Source organism: Crocodylus porosus, unplaced genomic scaffold, assembly GCF_001723895.1.
Source record: "Crocodylus porosus isolate Cpor-Errol unplaced genomic scaffold, CroPor_comp1, whole genome shotgun sequence".
Classification (NCBI taxonomy): domain Eukaryota; kingdom Metazoa; phylum Chordata; order Crocodylia; family Crocodylidae; genus Crocodylus; species Crocodylus porosus.
In genome coordinates this window covers 68,849,003-68,873,168 of record NW_017728950.1, presented here as the reverse complement: position 1 = coordinate 68,873,168, position 24,166 = coordinate 68,849,003, and positions in this window count along the sequence as shown.

The window sequence follows — 24,166 nt, the reverse complement described above, 5'->3', positions numbered from 1 at the left end:
AGGCTGAGGGGGGATCTTGTGGCCTGTTATAAACTAGTCAGGGGGGATCAGCGGGCATTGGGGGAGTCCCTGTTCCCCCGAGCACTGCCAGGAGTGACCAGGAATAACGGTCACAAGCTGGCAGAGGGCAGGTTTAGGCTAGATATCAGGAAGCGCTACTTCACTGTCAGGGCAGCTAGGGTCTGGAACCAACTTCCAAGAGAAGTGGTCCTGGTTCCTATCCTGGAAGTTTCTAAGAGGAGGTTAGATGAACATCTTGCTGGGGTTGTTTGACCCCAGTATTCTTTCCTGCCATGGCGGGGGGGGTCGGACTAAATGATCTACTCTTGTCCCTTCCGACCCTAGAAACTATGAAACTATATTTATGGAAAACAGTTTTATTCCCTCTCATCCATTTTTTTTTCTTTTTTTGCTAAGCTAAACAAACCACTCCCTTTTAGCTTCCTTTTCTCTCCAGTCACCTGATCATCCCTATTGTCTTTTTCTGCACCTGCTCCCATTTGAGTTCATTTTTCTTAAACATGCACAACCAATATATTTCGTAGTATTCCAGATGAGGTCTCACCTGTACTTTTGACAATAGCATTCATACTCTGCTGTCACTTCTAAGAATATCTCAACTCATATACCCCATGATTGCATTTGCCTTTTCTCACAGCTGCATCAGATTGGTGACTCATAATCATCCCATGATTGGCTAATTTTCTTTCAGCAGAAAATCTCTGTCTCAAAATCCCACAAGTTTCTCTAGGCCACAATCTACTCCTGCTGTAAGTGCCTTTAGATGCTTGTAAATCTAAATTGTGGAAGCTCAACTTCTGAAAGTGCTAGACAATCCCAGAGAAAAGCTTTGAGGTGACCGAGCCTGCGCTCTGATAACAGTAATATAAAGTGGTGGGAGATGAGCTACAATCAATAATGTCATTACCAAACACAAAACACTGGATACAATTAAGGGCTCAATGGGGGAATACACTGTATTGTTTACTTGGTAACTGTGCTGTTAGGTTACTATGTAAATATGCATTGGAAGTGTTTTTAAAATGCATCTTGTTTACCATCCATAAAAGTTGTTAACATGTGTTTCATTTAACCCCAAGGAGCTGTTTTAATCTCTTGGGTGAATTTATATTTATGCACATGTTTATAAAATGCATATTACTTACCCAATCCATCATGAGAGCACTGAGATGTTGGAATGTAAATATGCTAAGACTGAAAGAAAAAGCGTCACAAAAAGGCTGATTCTGCCATTTTTGCTTAGTTAAACAGTACCTCACGCGGGGAGTAAGGGCAGCAGAATCAGGCCCAAGATGTTGATTTGCCATAGCTTGGATGTCACACTGTAGAAAAAGGGACAGCACAATTGGGTAGCAAGGGAAGGCCACGGAGGAAACAGGGACAGGCTTAACAGATCGTTTAATTATATGAGGTGCTTCCTGGTAGAATCTAAAGGGAGAGATGGAAGAAAGCGTGTATTCTGGGATTCACTAGTTCTGAGGGCTCTTGATTCCTTCTGGCTTTAGGGAACTATCCCAGTTTCAGAGGTATAACCGGCAAGTTGCACCCTGGGAAAACCCCTGTAGTGGGGGCCAAACCCTGGCCTTGGTTTTTACTGCTAAGGCAGTAGGACATAGGGTGGAAACAAAAACGTCATCTGATGTCCAATTTGTGCCATCCTAATTTTTTTTTAAATGGCACAAATGCTGAGCAAATAGATGTCCCTACCTTTTGTTGTGCCATATGACAGGAAAATCAAAGGTGTAACAAAAAGCAGTAGTAGACTCTGCCGCTTCACTGCAATGGACACCTATTACCTTTGTGGCACTTTCCCTGCTCAGTCCAGTAGGCTGGTTGGGCAGGGAAAAACCCTTCTTTCCCTGCTGTCCCAGACCCAAGGTGTAAGTGGAAGAGAAAGAGGAGAGATCACTTCACCCCTTGTCCCACACCATCAGGAGGAAGGGGGCAAGGAGTGACATGCATTTTGCCCAGTGAAGCAGATCAGCTGTGCTACAACATATCCTGGAATAGATGACCTGCTTTATTTGATAATGTTCATTTCTAGCCAGAGTCCCTGCACTGAGCTGCAGCTACTACAGCTGTGGTGCTGGGCTGTTGAAGCTGCAGAACCACAAACTCCAAGGAGCTGCCACTGTGGTATGCCATCTGAGTGGGTGAAACTCGTGTTATGCTACTGCCCAATTTAAGCATAAATTTTAAGGTGAGTTGATACACCATATGCTTCTCAACTGTCCTCTCCACACCCAGCACCTGCTATACCTTATATGTATAGCTATAATGATACAAGGTAGAGGTAGAGATACAAGTTACAGCAGGAGCATGCTTCGGCCCTCAGCTTACAGCTCAGTGGAAACAGACTCTTCAATTTGGTGTGTAAGCACGGCAGAGAGACAATAAGAGAGTGAAGGATGATGCAGAGGATCAAGAATTGGGACCATCCATAAAAGTATGACTTCAAACCATGATCAGAGGACTTAATAATAAGCAAACGATAGGGATGAAATCCAATCATACTAGAACATACTACAGATAGAGCTAGGCCAATTTTTCATCCAAAACTTTTTGGAGAATTGATGGTTTTGGTTACTCAGCTCTAACTGAAGATAAGTCTGTACTGAAAGCACAATCCACTCCTTCCCAGAGTAAACAGGAAACATTGCAAAATTTGCTACCATTCCACTGGCAAGTCGCAAGGAAGCAGCACATCTCCTTGCCTCTGGATAAGCATACGTACAAGTTCAGTGCTACTGTCCCATCTCAAATGTGTGTACACCAGCTTTTTGGAACCAACATGAGCACTCCTATCCAAAGTAAACATGGCAGAGGGAATCCTGGTTCACAACTAGAGCTGCTGACACAAGAGGACTCGCATAGATTCTCCATGTGCAATACAATTTATCTTTAATGTGACTGGAAAAAATCTGTTGAATGAAAGGGGGTGTGGGGAGGAGGGAGTTGTTTCTTTGAACAACAGGTCTTTAATACTTGATTTGAATGGAATTGCATAGGCCCAGAATTTGATCAGAGAATTACCTTAATCTTTGAGCAACCCCACTGAAGTCAACTGAGTAATACACTTGCCAGATTGTGTAAAGTGGCCCTAAACAAGAAAGTCTATAGAGCCTGAACCTTTTTGCAGTTGCAGATTGACTTGAATGGTAAAGTGCACTTTATACTGGGAGTTCACCTTAGGCAACTTTTCTCTTAATAGTTCAAAAATATTTCATAGGCTATGACTTCCCATATTAAAGTGAAGCTGAGAACACAATGTTTATGGCCAAGTGATAATCTCATAAAATTAAAAAATTAAAGAAAGTGCCAACAAATCTCCAAAAGGTCTATAAAAAGTGATATTATTATTTCATGTGTTATTTATTAATATGTATTAAAATATAATAAATGTTACTGAGAGCAGCAGAGTCTTTTTAAGAAAACACTGTTTTGAAAGCTGTCTGAAATGTCAAACAGAATGCATTTTGCAATAGTTCTGTATAAATTTTTATTGAATTCAAACTTTTAAATAAATCTTCCAATATCTAATGCGTCTTATCAAAGCACAGAAAACCCATTATCTGATTATAAGAACCACCTCAGAACTCACTGTCTTCAATTTTAATGGACTCCTGATGCTCTTTTCCCTGCCTAGACTGTTTTAAAGACATTTTACAGTATTTTATACATTATAAATGGATTCCATTCTTGGCTTAGTAATTCACCTAATGGACAATGGATACAAAAAAGCTCCAACTCCAGGGACATTAAATTGGTTCTAAACTCTGAAAATTACAGCTTTTACAAAAAGAAGAAAATACTAGAAACATGTCTAATGCAACACTGCATCTAATTTTCCACTACCTTCAGATTATGTCTAAAAGCTCCTAAACTTCTTAATGACACAATATGTTAAAATTACATTCCTTTATATTTAGATCCCTAAAACATCTTTTTTTTTTTTTCCTACCAAGGTGGTCCATGAGTACAGGAAAAAAACAGATGTGAAGTTCCTGCAGTAGAGAACACAGGAAGTGTTACGCTTCACAAGATGAATGGCCCTTTAACTGCAGTTTTGTTGTGTGTGGGTTTTTTGTTTCTTTTATTTATTTTTTTTGTCTCAACAGTGGTCAAAGTTAGAGTCTTCAGGAGGAGGCATAACACTTCTCTGTGGAAAATAGAAAGAGATTCTGCATCTTATTCTGGGTAAGCAAGGGCATACTACTGCAGAACAAGGAAAGGAAATGCAACACTGAGAGGCTTTTAATTCGAGGACTGTCTTTCAATTATCCGTAACACTCACAAAAATATACTTTTTACCTATAAACATAAATTTAATCCAAAAACGCAGATCATGTGGCCTTCATCCTTGTATTATAAAACACAGGTAAATAAGAATGACTGTATGACCTGCTACATGTGTGGATATATAATGATGAATAACCATCTCTCATTCAGTATCTCTTCTCCTTCACAGATTAAACACTTCTAGTTTCATCATTCATGCAAACCTCCCCATTCAAGTAATAGGTTCCATTATGTTCTATTTGCTATTTCTGTTGTGTCTACATTGAAATTTAGATTTAAAAGTATCCAAAATCTGAACCTATATTCCAGGTCAGAATAATTAATGCCAGACTAACAGCTAGAAAAACAAAATTCAAGTTCACAGCCAATTAAAACCTTGAATTTGGATTCACCATTTTACCACCCATTTGACCACTTGTGAACATTAATGTAATAACGTTTGATTTGCATGTGGTTTCTGAAGAACAAATTTTACTGTATTGCAAAACAGAAAAAATATATTAGGCCACCTAAACAAGCCCTAAAGCCTAACTGACTGAACTATACAACAACAACAACAACATTAGAACCAGGGTAATCTGCTTCATCAAACTTTAAAAGATGCCCCAACCTCTTTTTTCTTAATGCTGTTTTTTTTGCTATTACTGTGGTCACAGCATGGCCCACCCACTTATGTTACAGTCAGGTCAATATGTCACCCTTTTCCACAGCGCACTGGCAAGACTCAAAGAAGATAAAGAATTTTTCACCACATTTTCATACATGATACAAAATAAGTAAGAAATTTTACATAAAGTGAAAAAAAAAAGAGAGGCCACTTCTGTCACTCACCAATTGCAGAACTTATATTTGCAAAACAGCATAAAATGAATAAAGGGGAGCTCAGTCACTTTGAAAAATGCATCTATACAGTTCATAGATTCATGTAAGTTAGGGGCTGGAAGGGACCTCAGAGATCATCGGGTCCAGCCCTCCTGCTCAAGGCAGGAAAGATGGATGACCCCACTGAGGTGTGTATCCAGTTGTCTTTTGAAGATCCCCAGGGAAGGTGATTCCCATAAGTCTTCTTCTGCAGTCCCTTGCAGTCAAGGATGATTGTCTTCTATAACTGTCTTATCTGTGCATCTGAAGATGGCTGATGAGCCCTATCTGGGAGTAACAAAATCTACTGCAACTCAGACATGTGTTTCTGTATGGGGTGGGTGGTGCTGGATGCTTGATTTGATCCGCAACATGCTGTTTCTGCCACTCCTGCTTTTCTATCTCCTGTTATTGTTGTGAGGTTTCAAAGTACTGAGATCCTTACAGGAGACTCTTTCTCTGTTTGAGGTGGTCCTGGAGCCACAGTTTCCTACGGGTTGACATCAATGTTGCATTTTAAGTTGGCCTTGAGGACGTCCCTAAAGTGCCTTCTGTGCCCTCCTCTTTCTTTTATCATGGAGAAGCTGCTGCACATCAGATTCCACATGGCTCTTGACAGAACAGGACCTTGGGAGATGCATCTGCAGGACAAGATTGAGCCCAGAAGCTCCCCTCACATGTCAAGAAAGAGAGGAGAGCGATGTAGAACAAAACTACCCATGTAGATAACTGTTACACATGGAACCCTGCATGTTAGGCTAGTCATACCTCCTTCTGGTATTCAACATCCCCACCACGAAGAAATGGATGAACAAGTATGGAAGAAAAAAGAATTTGCTCTTTTTTCAGGCAAGTTTTCCATACAGGAGGAAATGCTTCATTGCCTAATCAAGGGTGGTCTCTTTTTCCACAACATGCCTTTTAAAGACCTCTTTCAAGAACACATTTTTCCCCCATCATTTGTTTATAAACACCTGTAGTTTTAAATGTTGTGTGCAGTTTCACTGACCATTTTTCTCCTGACTTAGTAATTTATTTTTGAAAGATCAGTTATATTGACCACTGTTACTTTCCTTTTTTTTTTTTTTTTTTGCTCCCTTCTCAGCCAAACAAATTTCTGCCTCAAACTTTGATATTGGATACATAAAGCAATTTCATTTATATGCCTGTTAGCCCTAGCTGAATTGTCTTTTTTGTTGCACGGTTTCCCTTGTTTGTAGTTTAAAGCTTTTTAATATTCATTACTGCAGTCTTGTTTCTTTTTGCTTATGGTATAGACAATCCAGTGTATTAAAGGCTCTTCCCTCCTTAAAAAACTCCCTGGCTCCTAGTAAACTCAAATTTCTCTTATCTGTGCAATCTTCTTAACCATGCACTAAGACACTTTAATTCTCCCAATATGTTCCAAGCTAAATGCTAACACTTCTAATAGCACAGAAACTATTAAGAAACTACAACTTGTACAGTGGGCAGTGCACCTTCAGGTGTCATGTAGAGGTAGCAGAAAGAAACCACACTTTCTGGCTCATTTGGCTGCTTTATCAATTGTCTGTGCCTCAGCCAGCCAAACCAAGAGCACCAAAGCACCCACTTAGAGATCTGCTAAAAGTAACTGCCCCATTACCTAACTTTTGGGATCACAGAATAAGCCAGAAACTGTGGTATGCCCACAGTCTCAGGCTGGTTGGGAGAGTTTGCTTTGTCCAGTAATGTGTAGCAAAATAATCTACTGTGGTGGATTTTTTCTGAAGCTTCCTTTCTAGTAACTTTAATTTAAATTGTATGAACAATCTTCAACAATTCCCTAAACCATCAGCACAATGGCTATATGTTCAACACAGTTTTGCATGTTAAAATTTTCAGACCTGTTATATTTAATTAAATTTCAATAAAACAAAATGTTTAAAGGTCGCTATATATGTAATAGTCTCACTTTTGAAAAAACTAGACAACCATATATTATTAGACAATAGTGAAATATTTCTAATTAAATTAATGTTGATTAAATGGCTTTTGTGTAAAATGAGAAATTGCATGTAAAAATTTGGCATTTCAAAACATCATGGGTTTTTTGAGGAAAAAATGGAAAAAAGAAGGTAATAAAATCGGGACAAAAGAAGAATGGGAAAAGTAAAAGGTGGGAGAAATGGAAAATGAGCTTTTTAACATGAAAACTTTCTGGATAACAAAAACTAAAAACAAAACATTACGCCTCCTCAAAAGTTATGTAATAAAAATGACGGAATAGGGTTTTGGGGTGGTTGGTTTTTTTAAGATTTTCCTTTTTTAAAATTTTTTTGATGAGCTTTATTTCTTCACTTATTTTGATAATTGGGAATTGTACGTACAATACCATGATTTTGAATATATGAAAGAAAATCTACAATAATATGTAATAGAAACAAGACTATATTTGAAGCTTAAACGTTATAGTCAGGGGTGTCAAAGATGTGGTCCACTGGCAGCCTTTGGCCCCCGGTGTTGCCCGTGCGTGTCATAGATAATCCATACGGCACATGTTGGACCGGCTCCACCCACAGGGCATGGGACACTAGCTGCATGCCCACTCTGGGATGTCAGCCACAAGCAGCAGCTGGCCCAGACTGCCTGGAGAAGGCACCAAATGTGGCTCATGTTCCAGACCAGCCCAAGTTGGCACTGCGTGCACTGGATCCAGGAAGTGTAGGGAGGAGTTAGTGGCGGGGTCCTTGAGCTGGTAGACCAGTCCTGCATCTGGGCTGTGGACCAGTCCTGCATCACGTATCCAGCCTGCATGGCCAGATGAGTTTGAAACCCCTGCTATAAAATTCAATGAAAAAATTAAAAGTGTATTATAGAATTAAGCAAAATGAAAATATACATCCACTAAAGAATAAGGAATCACTTATATAAGATCACTTTATATATTTGTGATCCCAGCAGTAATATTTGCTATTTTGTTGTATGTAGCAGTCTCACTTTAAAAGTTTCTTTCATTTTGAGAGCTATTACAAGTCCCAGCAGTTTTCCCCACATCAAGTGTAGAGAATCACTCTATAACCAACAGAGTATTTCCAAACTGAAGAAACTTTTTAAACTAACCCCTGTAGATTGCATTTTACTTGTAGTCTGTGGATGCAGAATAAGAAAACAATCCCCTTCCCCCTAATCCATCTCTCTCTCACTCTCTGATAAAGAACTGTCATATTATAGAAGATGCAATGTTTAGCAGAAGTGGAATAATATCTAAAGATTAAATCAAAAAAGTTAAACTGCTCTGTCAAGCCAGAATACTTCGGTGGTATAAAAAAGAAGTCATCATAAGCTCTTCTTCACAATAAACCATTTCAGTGCATACTTTAACCTGATTTTCTAGGCTCTTTCAAACCCCATTTTACAGGCCTTTTTTGTTAGATTTTCCTGTAATTTGAACAGTTTTGGTCTTCCTGTTTTGAACCATCTTCCTGGGCATCTGGTGAACCTTTTGGCATATTTGTCCAATACCATGAGGTACAGACTATAGAATACATAAAAAGAATGTGGGAGAGCAGGAAGAACTGATCCATGTTAGTCAACACAAGCTGCTAAATACAGGAAAATAAAATACTAAGCATAAAGTTTCCAAGGCTCTATCCTTGGATCTTCTACATATTTGCTACTTTACTTTAAGCAAACCACTAAAGTCCCCATTTTCAAACTCAGACAAATTATGTGCAAGCATAAACACACACCTTTACATACAATCACCAAGTGATTACATACGCCGATATCATTTTGTGAGCATCCTTCTGTCCAAACAAATGCAAGCATTATCCCTCACAAAAGTATGCATCTATTCTTTGCTGGAACAATTTGGGACTAAGATTTGAAAGTTTTTCCTCTGTAAAATAAATATCACAATATCTACCTTACCCTGCCTCACAGGGATGTTGCTCATCTCAATGAATTGCACTTGCAAAACATTTTGGAAATCTTGCATTAAAGCTGGTTATATGAAAACAAAAAAACACTTTGATTACACTAAAGTAAAATCCCCGTTACCTGGCATTTGAGCAACTGAAACACTCTAATAACTGGAATTTCAGCTGGACGTGGGCAGGTGGGGACTCGCATGTGACCACGGCCGCCTCCACCCACCACCCTGCGCTGCAGCCACTCTGCATGCGGCCACTGCCACCCACGTCCAGCCAAAAATTGCCGGCCTCATGTAACTGGCATTTTTAGATACCCAGCAGCCCCCATTCCCCATTCGTTCTGGATAACAGAGATTTTATTCTATATAATTGCAAGTAGCTTTTTAAAATGGGTACCCTTTACCAATATGACACATAAATAAGCAGCAAACAACCTGAAGCTTCAAGGCCTACAAAAGGTATTTTCGAAAAGAAGATAAAGAATATACTGGCATTACATCCAATGTGTAATGCACAGAGCTTCCTTAAATATCTGCCATATATATATATGTCATCTTCTTATTTTCACTTATTTTCTTCATCTTCAGAAAACATTGTTGACACTGGAAAGGAAATTTCACTCTTCTTTTTTTTTTTGGCAGGGGAGGTTTCACAACTTCAGAGCCAGAAAAAAAACTGGTGCTCTTCTCCCACAGTATTTCCATTGTGCGAGAACATACTGCGATTCATTATCTTCATCTTGACATTTGAAGGCCCAGCATGTGGTCTATTTTCCCATCTTTTAAGAGTGAGCAGGGCACTAGCATCAGAGAATGCAGAGACAGTAGTCATTGAGGTTGGGGGCAGGGAAGAGAAATCATAAGCACTGCAGCAGTTGTAGGAGCAGCAGTAAGAATTCAGCAAACATCAAGTCTGACTTTTATTTATATGAAAGGCCCATTTTCACCCCCAGCCTTGTAGAAAAGAGAATCAGGCCCGGCGGTTTAGGTATTTCTCTTGCCCTTTCCCCAAGAATCCAAAAAGGTGAAAGCTTGGGAAGAGGAGGGCATATAAGAGAATATACAGTACTGTAAAAAATATACACGCTATCCATAAAATGCTGAGCATTTCCCTTAAAGAGGCCCTTTGGGTTCAAAACTGACACCTTAAAAATGTTGTTATCTAGTGTGCAATAGATGCAATGAAAATTTCATGACCAGATTGGGGATATATTTCAGGAAATGGTAGAAAGATCTACCCCCTTAATGAAAAAAGAAAATAATTCATCTAATAAAGTTATCATCAGGCAAAGCCAAATTCTATTCTTGATTAAAGATAATCCTTGGAGAAGGTGGCTGAAAATCTTAGGGAATGATTTTAACTATTTAAATATACATTGTATCCATTTCTTGAATGTTTACTCTGATTATATTTAGTATTATATCAACCAGAATTATGTTAGGCTTATTAAAAAGGCATCTTAAAACCTGGAGAGAATCCATGAATATGGTAAAACATTTCATCAATCATTTCTTTTTCTCTTTTCTATGTATTTATCCTTTCAATACCCATGTGAGATTATAGATGGTTTGTCATCAGAAGCAATTGTGCAACGGAGCTGATACACACACTCGACACTTGGGAGGTCAGGAGTACCAGGGTTAGTTTTAACCATGAGTTCCAGCTCCCTCATTCACACTGCCACTCAAAATAGCAGAGGCAAGAATGATCAAGACAGAGTTGTTCTTTAAAGCCCCCAAATCATAACAACTTTAGGAATGTATTTAGCATTCCTGATAATAAAGTGAACCACATCTATACAAGAAAGTGAATTGTGTTTTAAGTGATAGAGATGTTACAGGAGGTGATTTAGCATGATAAACTGCTCAAGTGTAAACAAGAGCTATAGTACTGCGCAATTGGGAAAGGGAAACAAGGGGACATAGGAAGAGATCACTGAGATTGCTCTAGCAGAGAGAATAACTGTTTCCAGGAACCTCAGACTTCAAAATATAACTGCTATCAGGGAACAGCACAGGGTATAGCACTTAAATACTGAAGTGCTGGTAAGAGACATCTTATAAGTGCCTTTGATAGATAAATAGCTATCTAGATTAGAATACATAACTGGTTAGATAGAAACAGAGAGCTGCTAAGAATTTGTATGCTCATTCACAGATTACAGGTTTCCCTTGCTTTATGTTGTACATGCCTTCCAGGAAAATGGCGCATAACTCGAATTTGCATAAAAGGAATCCACTTTACAATGTAATGATTAGGTATACGTTCTAAGACTCTGACTGTACTGATGCCCAGACCCATTTCTACCACTTTTAAAAGACAATTTTGGTACTCCCCAACAGCAGACAGTACAGAGAAGCACAGGGCACTATCATAATGGGAATAGCAACTACAGAAACACGTCACAGACTATGACCAAGGAGCACAGATCCACACAGGACACTATATTTTGGTGCGCATCAGTCCCACAATGCACCGCACAAAGCAGCTGACTGCAGACTATCATATAAGAATGAATTTACCTTGCATATAACAAAGTTTTAATATAAAAGGGTCACCGCATAAGAGTGAATTCACACATACAGAACCCACATAAAGTGAGGGAAACCTGTATAGGAGGAGATGGTGGACTTTGTCTTTCACCCCAACTAACGGAACATACCTGCCCAAAAAAATCGTTATGCATACTTGCAAAGAAATCAATACAATTACTACAGTCACAATTCCTAATTTAGGAGCAAAACAAAGCTTTACTAGGAAAACAAAACTTCAAATAGGCTATTAGGCTAGAAGGTCTGTCCTAGCCTAATAGCCTATTGGGCTAAACTGGTCAAGGCTTAGCCGTTTCCTAGCCAACAACATACAAAGGAACAATATGGCCAGTATTACATCTGGCCACCTTTGACTCTCCAAACTAAATGAAATTTCTATTTACAGTTGGATAAACTGGGAGCAAACTTTGGCATGAGTGTAGAAGCAGGACTTGAACTATGCCATCGACACCATAGTAAGATACCACCACTCCTCTGCCACCATCCCCAAATGATTACGAGTAAAGAGAAAGCAACATGTGTTATAAAAGAATGGCAAGTAACCTGTATATACACCTTTCCTGACCAAGTGGCCATATACAGAAGGCACGTTACACTCATATGTCTGCTGTTGTACAGCTGGCAGAGAAAATAAACACTCCAATTGAGACCGTGTACCACTAAATCCAAAATCTACCAACAGCAACATACTCTGCTGCTGGTGAAACGTAGCTGCAAATGAAAGGAGGTCACCCAGGTGAGCAGGACCAAGATAAGAGCCCATCTGGAGCCAAGCACTAAGGGAAAGACCTGCATAGCTTATTGTACCTTCTCTCCAGTCTATCAGCGAGGAGAGACTGACAGTGTACTTCAATTCATAGGAGATTAAAAAACAATGTAGGAAAAAAGTTTGTAGGAAAAGAGTATGATTAGCAAGATATTTGCAAAGTGGCATCACAGAATCACTTCAGAAGCATGTTCATTTTATGTAAAATTCTTAGATACAATTTTGTGGTAACCAAAAGGAAATTCCATTTGTAAAAAAGACTTGTTTCCCCTCAATCTATAAAAGCAACAAAGCAGCTTTATACAGCATAGCATCTTGTATAGAAATTTAGCCTGTATGAAGCAGCTAGTATTCACTTCGGATTTGGATTCAAATCACTGTCCTGAATTGATTCAGTCAAGTCTGATTCGGAGATCTGGCTGCTGCTGAATCACCCAGGCCCATCCCCCACCTGCTCTCCCAGCCTGGCAATGGCTGCCCTGCCCGACCCAGCACTTTGAAGAAGAAAGCCCCGACTCACCAGTCCTGCCAGGCGGCCAGCGATTCTCGCTGCCCCCTGCTGCCTCATGCCACGTGGAGGGCTCTATCATGAGCCCTACAAAGCCCCAAGGCCACTGCAGGAGCAGAGTCACAGGGTTTTTTTTCCTTAAAGGGCTGAAGCTGGGGCAGATGGGGCAGCCATGGGGAGGGCTGGGGAAGCAAAGGGGGGGGTCAGGGGCTCTTGGCAGGGCCCCCCATGCAGCAAGGGGCAGTGGGGGGGCAACAGGAATTACCCCCCCCTGCCCAGCAGCACCCCATGAGTCCAGGCTTTTTTTTAAAGCACCGGGAGCTCAGGCGGGCAGGTGTCCCCCCATGGTCTCCTCCCCAACCCCTACTTACTAACTCCTAATCCAGCTGCACCTCCCTGCTGTAGCCACCGGGGACTGTCCGAATCAAAGTTCTCCAAATCTTTTCCAAAGATTCAGAGAGCTTCAAATCAATTTGGACCTTTTACTTGGTCCCTGATTTGATTCAGATTTGGAGATTTGGCTACTGAAAATCAGGCTGAATCTCCTCCAAATCAAATCACCACCCAAAGCTTCACACAGCCCTAATAGAACGAGGCAGTTCCTTCTGAGAATACTCCCAGGATCAACTCCTTTTCCACCCAGGGAGGAATCCTCAAGTTATGCAAACTATCTAAGAAGCAACAATGAAGGGTTGTCACTGGCAGGGGCAAAAGAAATCCAACTAATGTTTTGAATCAGTCAGCAGGCCACTGATAAAGTAAGTTCTTTTTTCTTTGCGCATATCTTGATAAGAAGTGCTAGGTTCTCTCACATATGGACCAGATACCATCAGTGAGCGATGTTCTGCCAAGTGTGGCTTTGAAGACTATCGCTTCACTGATAGTGGTTACATTATAGGAGCTCTGTGATAAGATTGGCAAGATGCTTACCCGCCCTGCCCCACCCCCATCATCTCTCTTGCCGGGCTTATCAAATTTTGAATCGTTTTAATTTACTTTGGGATTTGTACCCACACCAGAGGTTTCTGAATCCTTTCTTTTACCCACAATGATTAACTGACCCATTACTTCATGGCATACCTTCTTCCCAAAACATTCAAGCTCTACAAACACTAGTCCTTCTTTCCAAGTTATTCAGACGCTTCATATCCAATTGGTCTGTTCAGGTAGAACTCAAATTGTTCTCCATTATTCCTCCTTCCTTTCTTTCATACTCCTAAATGACATCTAAAAGCCTCTTCAGATTTGCTTGCAGCCCATCTTCCCATCTTAAAAACTCCAGGCACGGCGCAGACAAAAAGTACTTAGGCTCTCTTGTTTTGAACCAACTGGTAAGCTCAGATTTTCTATGAACGACTGACAATTGTCTCCTGCCTACAATTATTGGAGAAGAGGATAGACTTTATCTTCTAGGCTAGCTCAGAATCCAGACAAACAGAGATCAGCTTGTTGGTCCCAGTGATGGCATATTTAAAGATAACTGGTTTACATGGAAAGAGGTCTCTTCTTTTGGCAGAAGTAAAGAGACAAGAAGAAAGTAAAGGAAGTATAGACAAAAATAGTGGCTTAAAAGACCTTAAAATGCATACAGTTTTGGATGTGCTTCCAAATGGATTCAAACCTGTAATCTTCTGAAGTGTCACGAACTTACCTTTACACATGAATTTAATGTGATTGTCCATGATTTTATAAGCAAGCCAAAGAATGTGGAGTACATGCTTAACCACTGCACACAAAAGTCTGAGGTCACACTTCCTTTACAGTCTGTCACACATTGTGACAGCTGCAAATGCAAAACAGCCCACCCTTTCACAAGCCTAGACAGGAAATATTGATCAGATGAATGTCATTGTCAACCTTATATGCGCTTGAATGCTTCCTCAAACACTATAACACTACTGATGACTTCGCAGTTCTACAGAACGATGTGGGAAACCGAATGGCTTTATGTGCATCCAACATGGTGTCAATGGAAACCTCTGGAAATGAACTTGAAACGTACTAAAAAGACTAGACACACGCTGAACCACCTAATACTGACTTGACCCATGCCCAGTTTGCTTGGTAAAGGGTAGAAGGTCCATCATGCAAGATAGCTTAGATACATTTGCTATTGCTGGTGGTCCATATTTAGCAGACCATATCATCTGAGTTACCACATGAGAATCCTGACTTAATACAATAGCTTGACTTATGCTGTTGTACATTTATGCTCTTCAGTACATCCAAATCATCAGTTCAAAAAACAAACTTTTCCACCAGTGTAATCAAACTATCCTTAGAAACTCCACTGTGATTCTTATCAGTAAGATTTCTGAATGCACATCCAAGATTAATTCTGAGGAAGCATGGAGAAAGAAAAGCTATGGTACCTGGAAACAACAACAACAAAGGTATAACTGGAGAAAAATCATAGAATCATCAAGATTCACATAGAGGTAAAGTAGGTCCATTTGTTCAGAAGCATTAGCTTCTTCTGCATTTTATAAAATTCATTCTACAACTGCCCTCTCCATTACTTCTATCAGGCAGACATTAAGGGCATAATGTTAGATGTCTGCCCCCTCTAATAAATGGATGCACGTAGGTGCAAACTAACGTCACACAATATACCGAGCCTCCCTGCTATATGTCTTTCAAGAGGACTCTATGTCCAGTACTGAATATTTACTGCTGTGGAATTTAAGCTGCCCATTCTCTTGCGTTTATTTTAAGCATGCTTTAGGGCTGCTGAGGTCATTACCTATGACCTAACAACATGTCTTTCCACTACTATGTCTAAAGTCTTCTATATATAATGGTGAATGCCATTCATTTTCAGTTGATAGTGTGTCTTGCTGAAGGCATGGACAACTGAGAGAGACTGATGAGGACTGGAAGAATTCAGAATTAGTGTCACAGATTATTGGTTGTTTAGCGACAGAATCAAGAATCACTGGATGCTACTTGCATTGTTTCAGAATTCAGTTCAGTATGGTTTAAGCAAATGTTGGCCTGGGAAGTTTGTAGTAACAGAGCAATTCATTTCCTTCAGTTTTTTTAGGAAAGCACTTATTACTGAGACACTTATTCCCCATCATAATCTTAAGAGAGAGCAGGAGACCAAGTTCTCACCAAGCAAACTATGCAGTGTGCTCTGATATTTGTTAGGAGTTGACTGGTACCAAAAAAAACAGCACACTCAAAACCTCAGAGTGAGATTACCATAATTATGTACATGAACAAATTTATAGCAAATTTTATTTAAAAATTGAAATAAATAATTTCAAAAATATTTTTGCCAATATTCAAGGTGTCAAGTATGTTGATCTATTATGACTAGATATTGATACTATCTATTTAGAAATGCTCATGGTTTCTTGTATTCTTTTTAAAAATGTGGCAGAGTGCTTTGAGAGATACATTACCCCTAGGAATGATTCAGCACAAGAGAAGTCACTGACCTAGAAACTGTGGCAATAACAGGTTCATAACCAAAAAAGTATTGAAATAACATGTCATTTTAACACTTTATATATCATGAACCTGCTATTTCCTCAGTTCATAGGCAATTCATAAACCACAGTTTATCAAGTTGAACAGAATCACCAGTCTGCATCTGTGTTATATATATTTTTTGAAAATATGATGCATTTTCCCTCTAAAGCTTAAATAAATATATATAAATAAAATTTCTTAAAACATGACTGACTTTCAAGTTCTTGTTGAGACATTAATCAGTATGCATTAAATAGATATGATGGAATCAGAACTGATTACTAATCTTAGCAACTCTAAGTGTATAAATTATTAACATTTATCTAAAACTCTTGCTTTTGTTTTTAATCTGACTTCATTGTCTCAACAATACCTTGTTTCAGCGAGTTCTGTAGAATAGTTATAAATGCTGTAAACTATTCCCTTCTCTCACCTTTTCAGTCTTTTGCCTCCAATACTATTTTATGACTTCCTATATTCTGTTCTCTTTCTTCATCCCCCACCCTGAGATGGGGCTAAATACATGCAACCCAGGCTAAGAAAAGACAGTCAAAAAGCAAGGCTGAATCGATCCAATCTTCACAAGTTAGCCTAAACTGTCTAGGTTGAGCTGGCAAGTGAACAGACATTCACTTTTGATTCTGGAAATATGTCCACATGCCTGCAGTGGTCCAGGCCAGAAGCTGAGAGGTGCTAAAGCATGCCTCCCTACTGGGGTACAGCAGAGAGCTTGGTTAGCCCATCCACCATACAAAGGGAGGAACAAAGCATCCTGGGATGTTGGACAACTATGAGTTAACTTGAATCTGGATGTGATCTGGGAAAAGTTCAACAAACCAACTTAATCTAAATCAGTTAAAGTCAGACACTGCTTCCATCCAGGTTTATTTTAAATGGGTTTTGGCCATTGTGAAAGCAGTTTATGTGCACTGAACTTCTGTTACATTACAGATTTGAACTGGTTTGTGTGCAATTTAATTCCTAGCCACAGTGTTTAAGGCAAAGGTGTGCTATTGATTGATCTTCTGAAATCATTATAATTTATTCTAAGTTTTTATTACAGTATAGTTTTCTGTTCTGTTAATTCTCTTTAATCATTATTGCATGTGGAAAACATGCTACCTTCCCGAGTTGTCTACAATGGCTAGGGATAGAAATCACACATGAACTGGTATAAGTGATTGGAAACCAGTTCAAGTCTGTAACACACCAATAGTTCAGTGCACATAAATTGCTTTCAAAATGGATGAAACCAGTTTAAGATAAACCTGGATGGATGTAATACCACAATTAACTGATTTAGGTTAAATTGCTTTATTGAACTTCTGTTTGAGATCCCCTCCAGATTCAAGTTAACTCACTCAGCATCCTAGGATGCTTTGCACCTCCTCCACAACCCCCCATACCCCTCACTCCTTGCAAGGTGGGCAGGTTAGCCTTGGCCCATGCTGTCTGCTCCAGTTGAACAGGGAGGATTGCTCTAGTGCTTCTTGCCTGGGCCACTGTAGGCATGTGGCTGCATTTCCAGAATCAAAAGTGAATGCCTCTTTACTTGCTTATTGGTTCAATCTGCACAGCTTAGACTAACTTGTGAAAATTGAATCGATTCAACCTCAGGGTCTTTTGACTGTCTGCACTTGGCTAATGAGACTTAAAATAATGCTAAAATCATGCTATGGGTAATTTGGCATCCACCAGTTTACACAAGCTGTTCAAATTATTACTTCCAATACATGTTATACCTTACACTTTTCAACAATAACTTTATCTACCCTTGTACTCCCATTCCCCTAGTGTTGTGTGTGCCTATGAAACTTCTCACAATCCTCAAGCATGAACCAATGATGTAACTGTTTGCCATTTGCAAAACTTTAAGAAATATATCCAATATCACTTCTCACAGATTCATGAGGAAGGCTGCTATTATAACTTTCTTCCGTCAGTAGGCTCTGTCCTGGCAAGCCAAGGTACCAGTACTTTTGGGGGAAGGGTTTATGGGACTGAGCCTGAGAAGAATAAAAGAAACCTTATTGTTGCTATCAGTTCCTCACATACTAGAGAGAATCTAAAAGAAAAATAATTCAGTTTACAAATCGCAAAATTGAATTGATGTCAGTATGGTTTGTTTCAGTTTCCCCATCAAAGCAAAATAATGTAGTTTTGGCAAAATGGCAAAAAAGCAGGTTTGACAGTATGACCACATCTATGCTAGGAGCCTTTATTAGCTGTTTACTAGCCATCAGGCTGCAGAAGCTTGGGTGTGTATTAGAGAGTCTTGCTGCATTATGTTGGCTTCTTGTACTCATCTGACTTGTTTTCACTGATTTCTATTTTCAGCAAAAGACACAGGATAAAAGAAAAGGTATCGTGTTTATTTCATTGAGACAGGGCATCTGGGAGATGAGGCTCAAATAGATACACACAGAGCAAGGAAGAAAAAGGAGAATAAGCAAACACAGGGAATAATCTGGATGCAAATCCCAAAGGGCCCAGAAAACTTACATTTTTCCACAGAGCAAATGATAACCAGCTGAATCCACCTGATTAGGTCTTTACAACTTCTAAGCTTCTGCCTTTGGAATAGAAAACTATTGGCATAAACTTAAATCTTGTAAGAGCATAGTTAAACAGTTTCACATGTTTGTCAGTTATTGTTTAGAGAAAAAAAATGTCCCCTTTACATAATATCTACATATATTACCATTTGACCATAACCATCCCACAGATGCCATTCTACATTTCAGATTATGTACAAATATTATATTGCACACGTGGCAGTCACTAGGCTGCACCATATTCAGTGACTTCGTTAATTCCGTAGAAAGATATAGGAGAAAAGCAGTGACATGGGGTGTATCTACACATGATACTTTACTGCACAGTAGAACAAATTAAAATTACTGTGTAGTAAGCATCAGTGACTATATATACACTGACCCTTATTGTGCAGTAATTTGGTATACTCGACAGTTTGCTACCTGAAAATGCAAGTAGCAAATTAAACTGCTAAGTAATTACTGTGCAGTATGGCACACGTAGACAGCCAACCCAGAGCAAATTTGCTCCCAGTCAACCAGACAGCAGGGGGCGGGAGATTGCTCCCTGCTCTTAGGAGGCTGCCTGCTGCAGGCTCTGCCACCAGATCCCGGGCAGGGATAATGTCCTCCTACCCCAGGAGCAGGGAGCTCCCAGTTCCTGCTCTTCAATCACTGAGAGGGGGCTGGGAACTCTCTGAGCCCCAGCTCCATGATCAATCACAGAGTGAGGGCTGGGAGCTCCCTGCATGGGGAAAGGTCCCGTCCCATCCTGGAGCTGGCAGGTGCCCTGACTAACTGCCCCTAACCAGGACAGTTCCCAGCTAGCCCTGGGCTGCATGGGAAAGTCTGTATATGCAGCCTGGAGGTAGCTGGGGACTGTCCCATTTCAGGCAGTCCCCAACCAGCTCCAGGCTGCACGTGCAGACTTCCCTGCATACCCTGGGGCTAGCTGGGAACTGTCCCAGTCAGGACCTGGCCCAGACCTGCAGATTTCTCCCAGCCCTGTGCCCCAATTTTGGTGATCAAGGCAGGGGGCTTAGAAAGAGTTGAGGAGGGGCAGGTCCCAGCCCCCTGCCCCAATCTGCTAGTGGGGTAGCTATCAGCTGGGTGCTCACTGCTAGCTGCCCCACCAGCAAGTCAGACCATGGAGTTGGGACCTGCCCCTCCCCTGAAGTTCTTTCCAAGACCCCTCCCCCTGATTGGGAAGCTGGGGTCAGGAACTCCCTGCTGCTGGGGCAAGGGGACATTGTCCAAGCCTAGGGTCTGTCACTGGAGCCCACCCCAGCAGCAGGCAGCTCCTGTGGGCAGGGAGCAGTCTTCTAGCCCTCACCAGGAGCCTAGTGCTCCCCTGGGCTGCTGCACGGAGCCAGTGCAAAGGGAACAAAGGGGGCAGGAACAGACTGCTGCCAAGAGCAGCACATCTGCTCCCAAATCCACATACATGTAGATGCCTGACCAAGTTTATTCTAGAGTAATTTACTCTACAATAAATGCACCCCACAGCATTTGCATGTGTAGAAGCATCCACTGTCACAATAGCAAAAAAAGCAGAAATCATAACATAAATTATGGTCAGGTACAGACATTACACTTTTGTCAATATAAGTGATTGGTAACTAGTCTATATCTATAACAGAACAGAAGTTTGGTGCACATAGACTGGTTCAAAAATGGCAGAATCTAAACTACTGATCTAAACTACTCTGCTTACAGCAAACCATGTTACGTAGATAAATTCTGCCTTGAGCTTTTTGCATGTCTACACCTAAACAATATATCCAATCCTGGGGCTGCTATAATGTTTTTACTGCTCTTTTTTTGAGAAGACCAGTAAATCCAAACTCATAACAATGAACATTTTAAACACTCTCCTATCATCATCATCACTTACTTTGCTTTGGACCAATAGGTTTTCCTGTACTTTTTCCAGCACCAGAATCAGTATGCACATGATCTTACAAACAAAAACATACTATTGCTTCCAAAAAATACACAAAAATCAGGCAAGAGATCAAATAACGTGTTAAGAGGAACAATAGCTAAGACCCACCTCCCACCTAGAGACACAAGGAGACTTCTGGTCTACTTTATAATGAATTAAGAGTGTCAAACAACAAAGCAAGTAATAAAAATGTCAAACTTTTTCCAAATGTTCTTCTTAGGAAAAACATTCTGAACAGCTTGCATATTGGAGCCATCATAAAATGTTTCTGCTAAACATATGTGGAACAAAAATATATGCAACTTATTACGCCAATGCTGCATGAGGCATGTACCATAAATTGTCTCATATAAAAATCCACTTACATATGCAACCTATATAAAATACATTGAGCAGACTACCTTCATACATGAAACTTCCCTATCCTAGATATGCCAGCATACATCATTCATTAACCCAGTTTTCCATTAGGCACCTTTTAATTTCCTCCCATAGAGCTAGAAATGAATGGGAGAAATTTTCCATAGCAAGTTCCAAAGCAACTGCAATTATTGTCTGTCAGACCCCTACTTAAAACCCATCTTGGCAACGATGCCTATAGAATACATGCCAATCATTAGGGCCAACGGCATGCTAGGACTGTTGAAGCAGTCCTTTAAGTATAATAACCATCAGTAGCCTATCCACAACTCTTTCTCCATTCCATTGTCTCTCCCCATGTGCTTGGACCTTACACTCTTTACTATATATGTATACATTTTTAATAATATATTTCTTCTCACATAGAAAAAAGTAAAATAACTATTCCACTCTTTCTAGAGCCCCATTAAAGCATATAAAATACAAAAGCCTATGCCAAACTTTAGATACAATGCTGCATCTCTTCAACAGAGACCAAGAAAGCCACAGAGACTATAGCAAAGATAAATTTCAAATTCTAATAGACACAAATTGACTTTAATATGTTGTTCCAAAGAACTTCAAACTACCAAAAGTCACAGGGGAAAAGACTAGAGTGATGATAGCAAGTAGCAGTCACACATGTATCAGAAAAGCTTTTAAACAAAACAAAAACAAGAAGGGAAAAAACCCAACTAACCAAACAAACCAGCTTGTATAAAATATTGCAGTTTCCTGACCCAACTCCCCCGCCAACACACATACACTTTTGTTGTTAACAAATTCCCAGCAATCTAGTTTGTTCCCTTTGAGAACCATGTTTTTAAACTCCATCCAGCCAAGTGAAATTTATGTCAAAGTCTTGCAGCATGCAAGAAACCAAGATTCAGTCTGGTACAGTAACTTGCCAGTAGGAAAAAATACCCACAGAGACACGATGAAAATAATAGAACAATATGACTTACAGTATCAAAAATCTACACAAAACATTCCCTGAAAGTGACATCCATTACAGCCCTTAATAGAGAGAGGATGTGAAAGCAGACAGAGCATGCTGTTCAGTGTGCACAAATCAGAGAAAAGCTTATAATCTTTGAGGGCAAACCCTTGGCCCGAATAGAGGCCTTCGGAAGAACCCACTTCGGTGAAGTGAAAGTCGGGCAATCAAAATGCAATGGCAAGAAGAGAGGGAGATGCAGACAACCCATGAGCACCCCGGAGATTGTCAAGCCTCAGAGTGGACACTTGAGAGGGTTGGGAAACCGAAGACAGGAACGGGAAAATACCCTGACCCTCTAAATGCAACATCCTTCCCAGAGATGATTAGGGCTTTCTAGGAACGCTGAAGAAAATGAGTGAAAACTTTCTGCAGCCCTTTCCCTCTTTTCTTTGATCACTTCACTAACCCTCACCCTACTGAGTTTTATCCAGGGCTACATGGGGATGTTTTAACCAGAGTCCCTCATTAAAGTACTGCTGGATCATCCTTAGGAAGGGAACAAGATATAGGAGTATTATAAAGGAATCTGCTTTCCTCAGCTTGCACCAGATGTGGCCCTGTGCATTACTGGCACATTACTGAAATCTTAGAGCCAAATAACTTCTGTAGACTTTCCTGGGAATCTGCAATAGTGACTAAAGCCTCTGTTTAAAAGGAAAAAAAATCTGACCCCTCAACCTTCCAATCCATAAAAAACAACACCTAACATTTTAATTGTCTAAAAGACATTTCAAAGCCCACTTAATTCATAATTAACAATAATGTTGTTAACATCACTTATCACAAGCAATCATTGCAGTATTCAGTGTTTTCAATTATTTAGAGACTTAAAGCACTTTCAGACCGTGATGTGCTTTTACTTTGGTTATGAATTATAAAAATGTATGCAAATGGAAATTGATAACAAAAACACTGATTTCCCTGTTTGTTTTTATGTACTGATTTATGTAAAACATCCATCATTATGATACTTGTGTTTAGTATTTTTATTCTGTTACGAATTCAAAAGACCAAAGCTTAATTTACCAAATTCTTTACACAGCAATCAAAGGAGAAGGAAATCAAGCAAACAAAAACATAATGCTTGTTTCTCAGGTGGAAAGAGGATAGAATAGCCACAGTGGGATAAATAAATTATTGTAACTTTGATTGTAAAATAATTAGTTCCAATGGCAAATTTTCTCTCTCTTGTTCAATGTTTTATAGATACTAGGCCCAATTTTCCACTGCCCTGCACCTTGAAGGATGTTCGCAGAGCAAAGTTAAGTACTAAATCAGAACTCTCCAGCCATAATTTGTCTGCGTTCGGATTATTCACAAGAAACGAAGAACCAAAAAAACAGGGTAAACTAAGCAAGATTTTTATTCACAAGGCTTTCACCCACCTCATCACCTGCTGCCTTGCACCCTCCCTTCTAGCTGCTCCCTTGTGCCCCCCAAAAAACTCAGTATATCACTTACCTAAGCCAACGCAAACCACCACCAAGTGGTATTAAATTTAAATCCATGCAAATACTTATACAAAGTGGAAGAAAGTCATGGAGAACTAGTTCTGTCATACTCCTTTTGTAATTAAGGACAACTGTAGAAGTAGGAGGATGAGCAGAAACAGACACAGGCCTCTTGGGCAGACAGTCATGTTGCAGAAATTGCTGCGGTTCGTTTCTCGGGAGGCGAAGAACTCTCAGACACACTCTATTAGCAACACAAAAGGTATATTTGCAAATAGGGTAGGAGTGGAAACAAAGGACCACTCCGCCCGTTGAGGACAACTCTCAGCTGGCTTTTATCCTCTCTCTCCTGAGCACATGTGCAGAAGCAGGAACTCTTACAACTCATTTCCGGTTCATACAAACATATATGTAAATACGTCACTTCATACGTCCCATGTGCATTATAATTAACTACTTA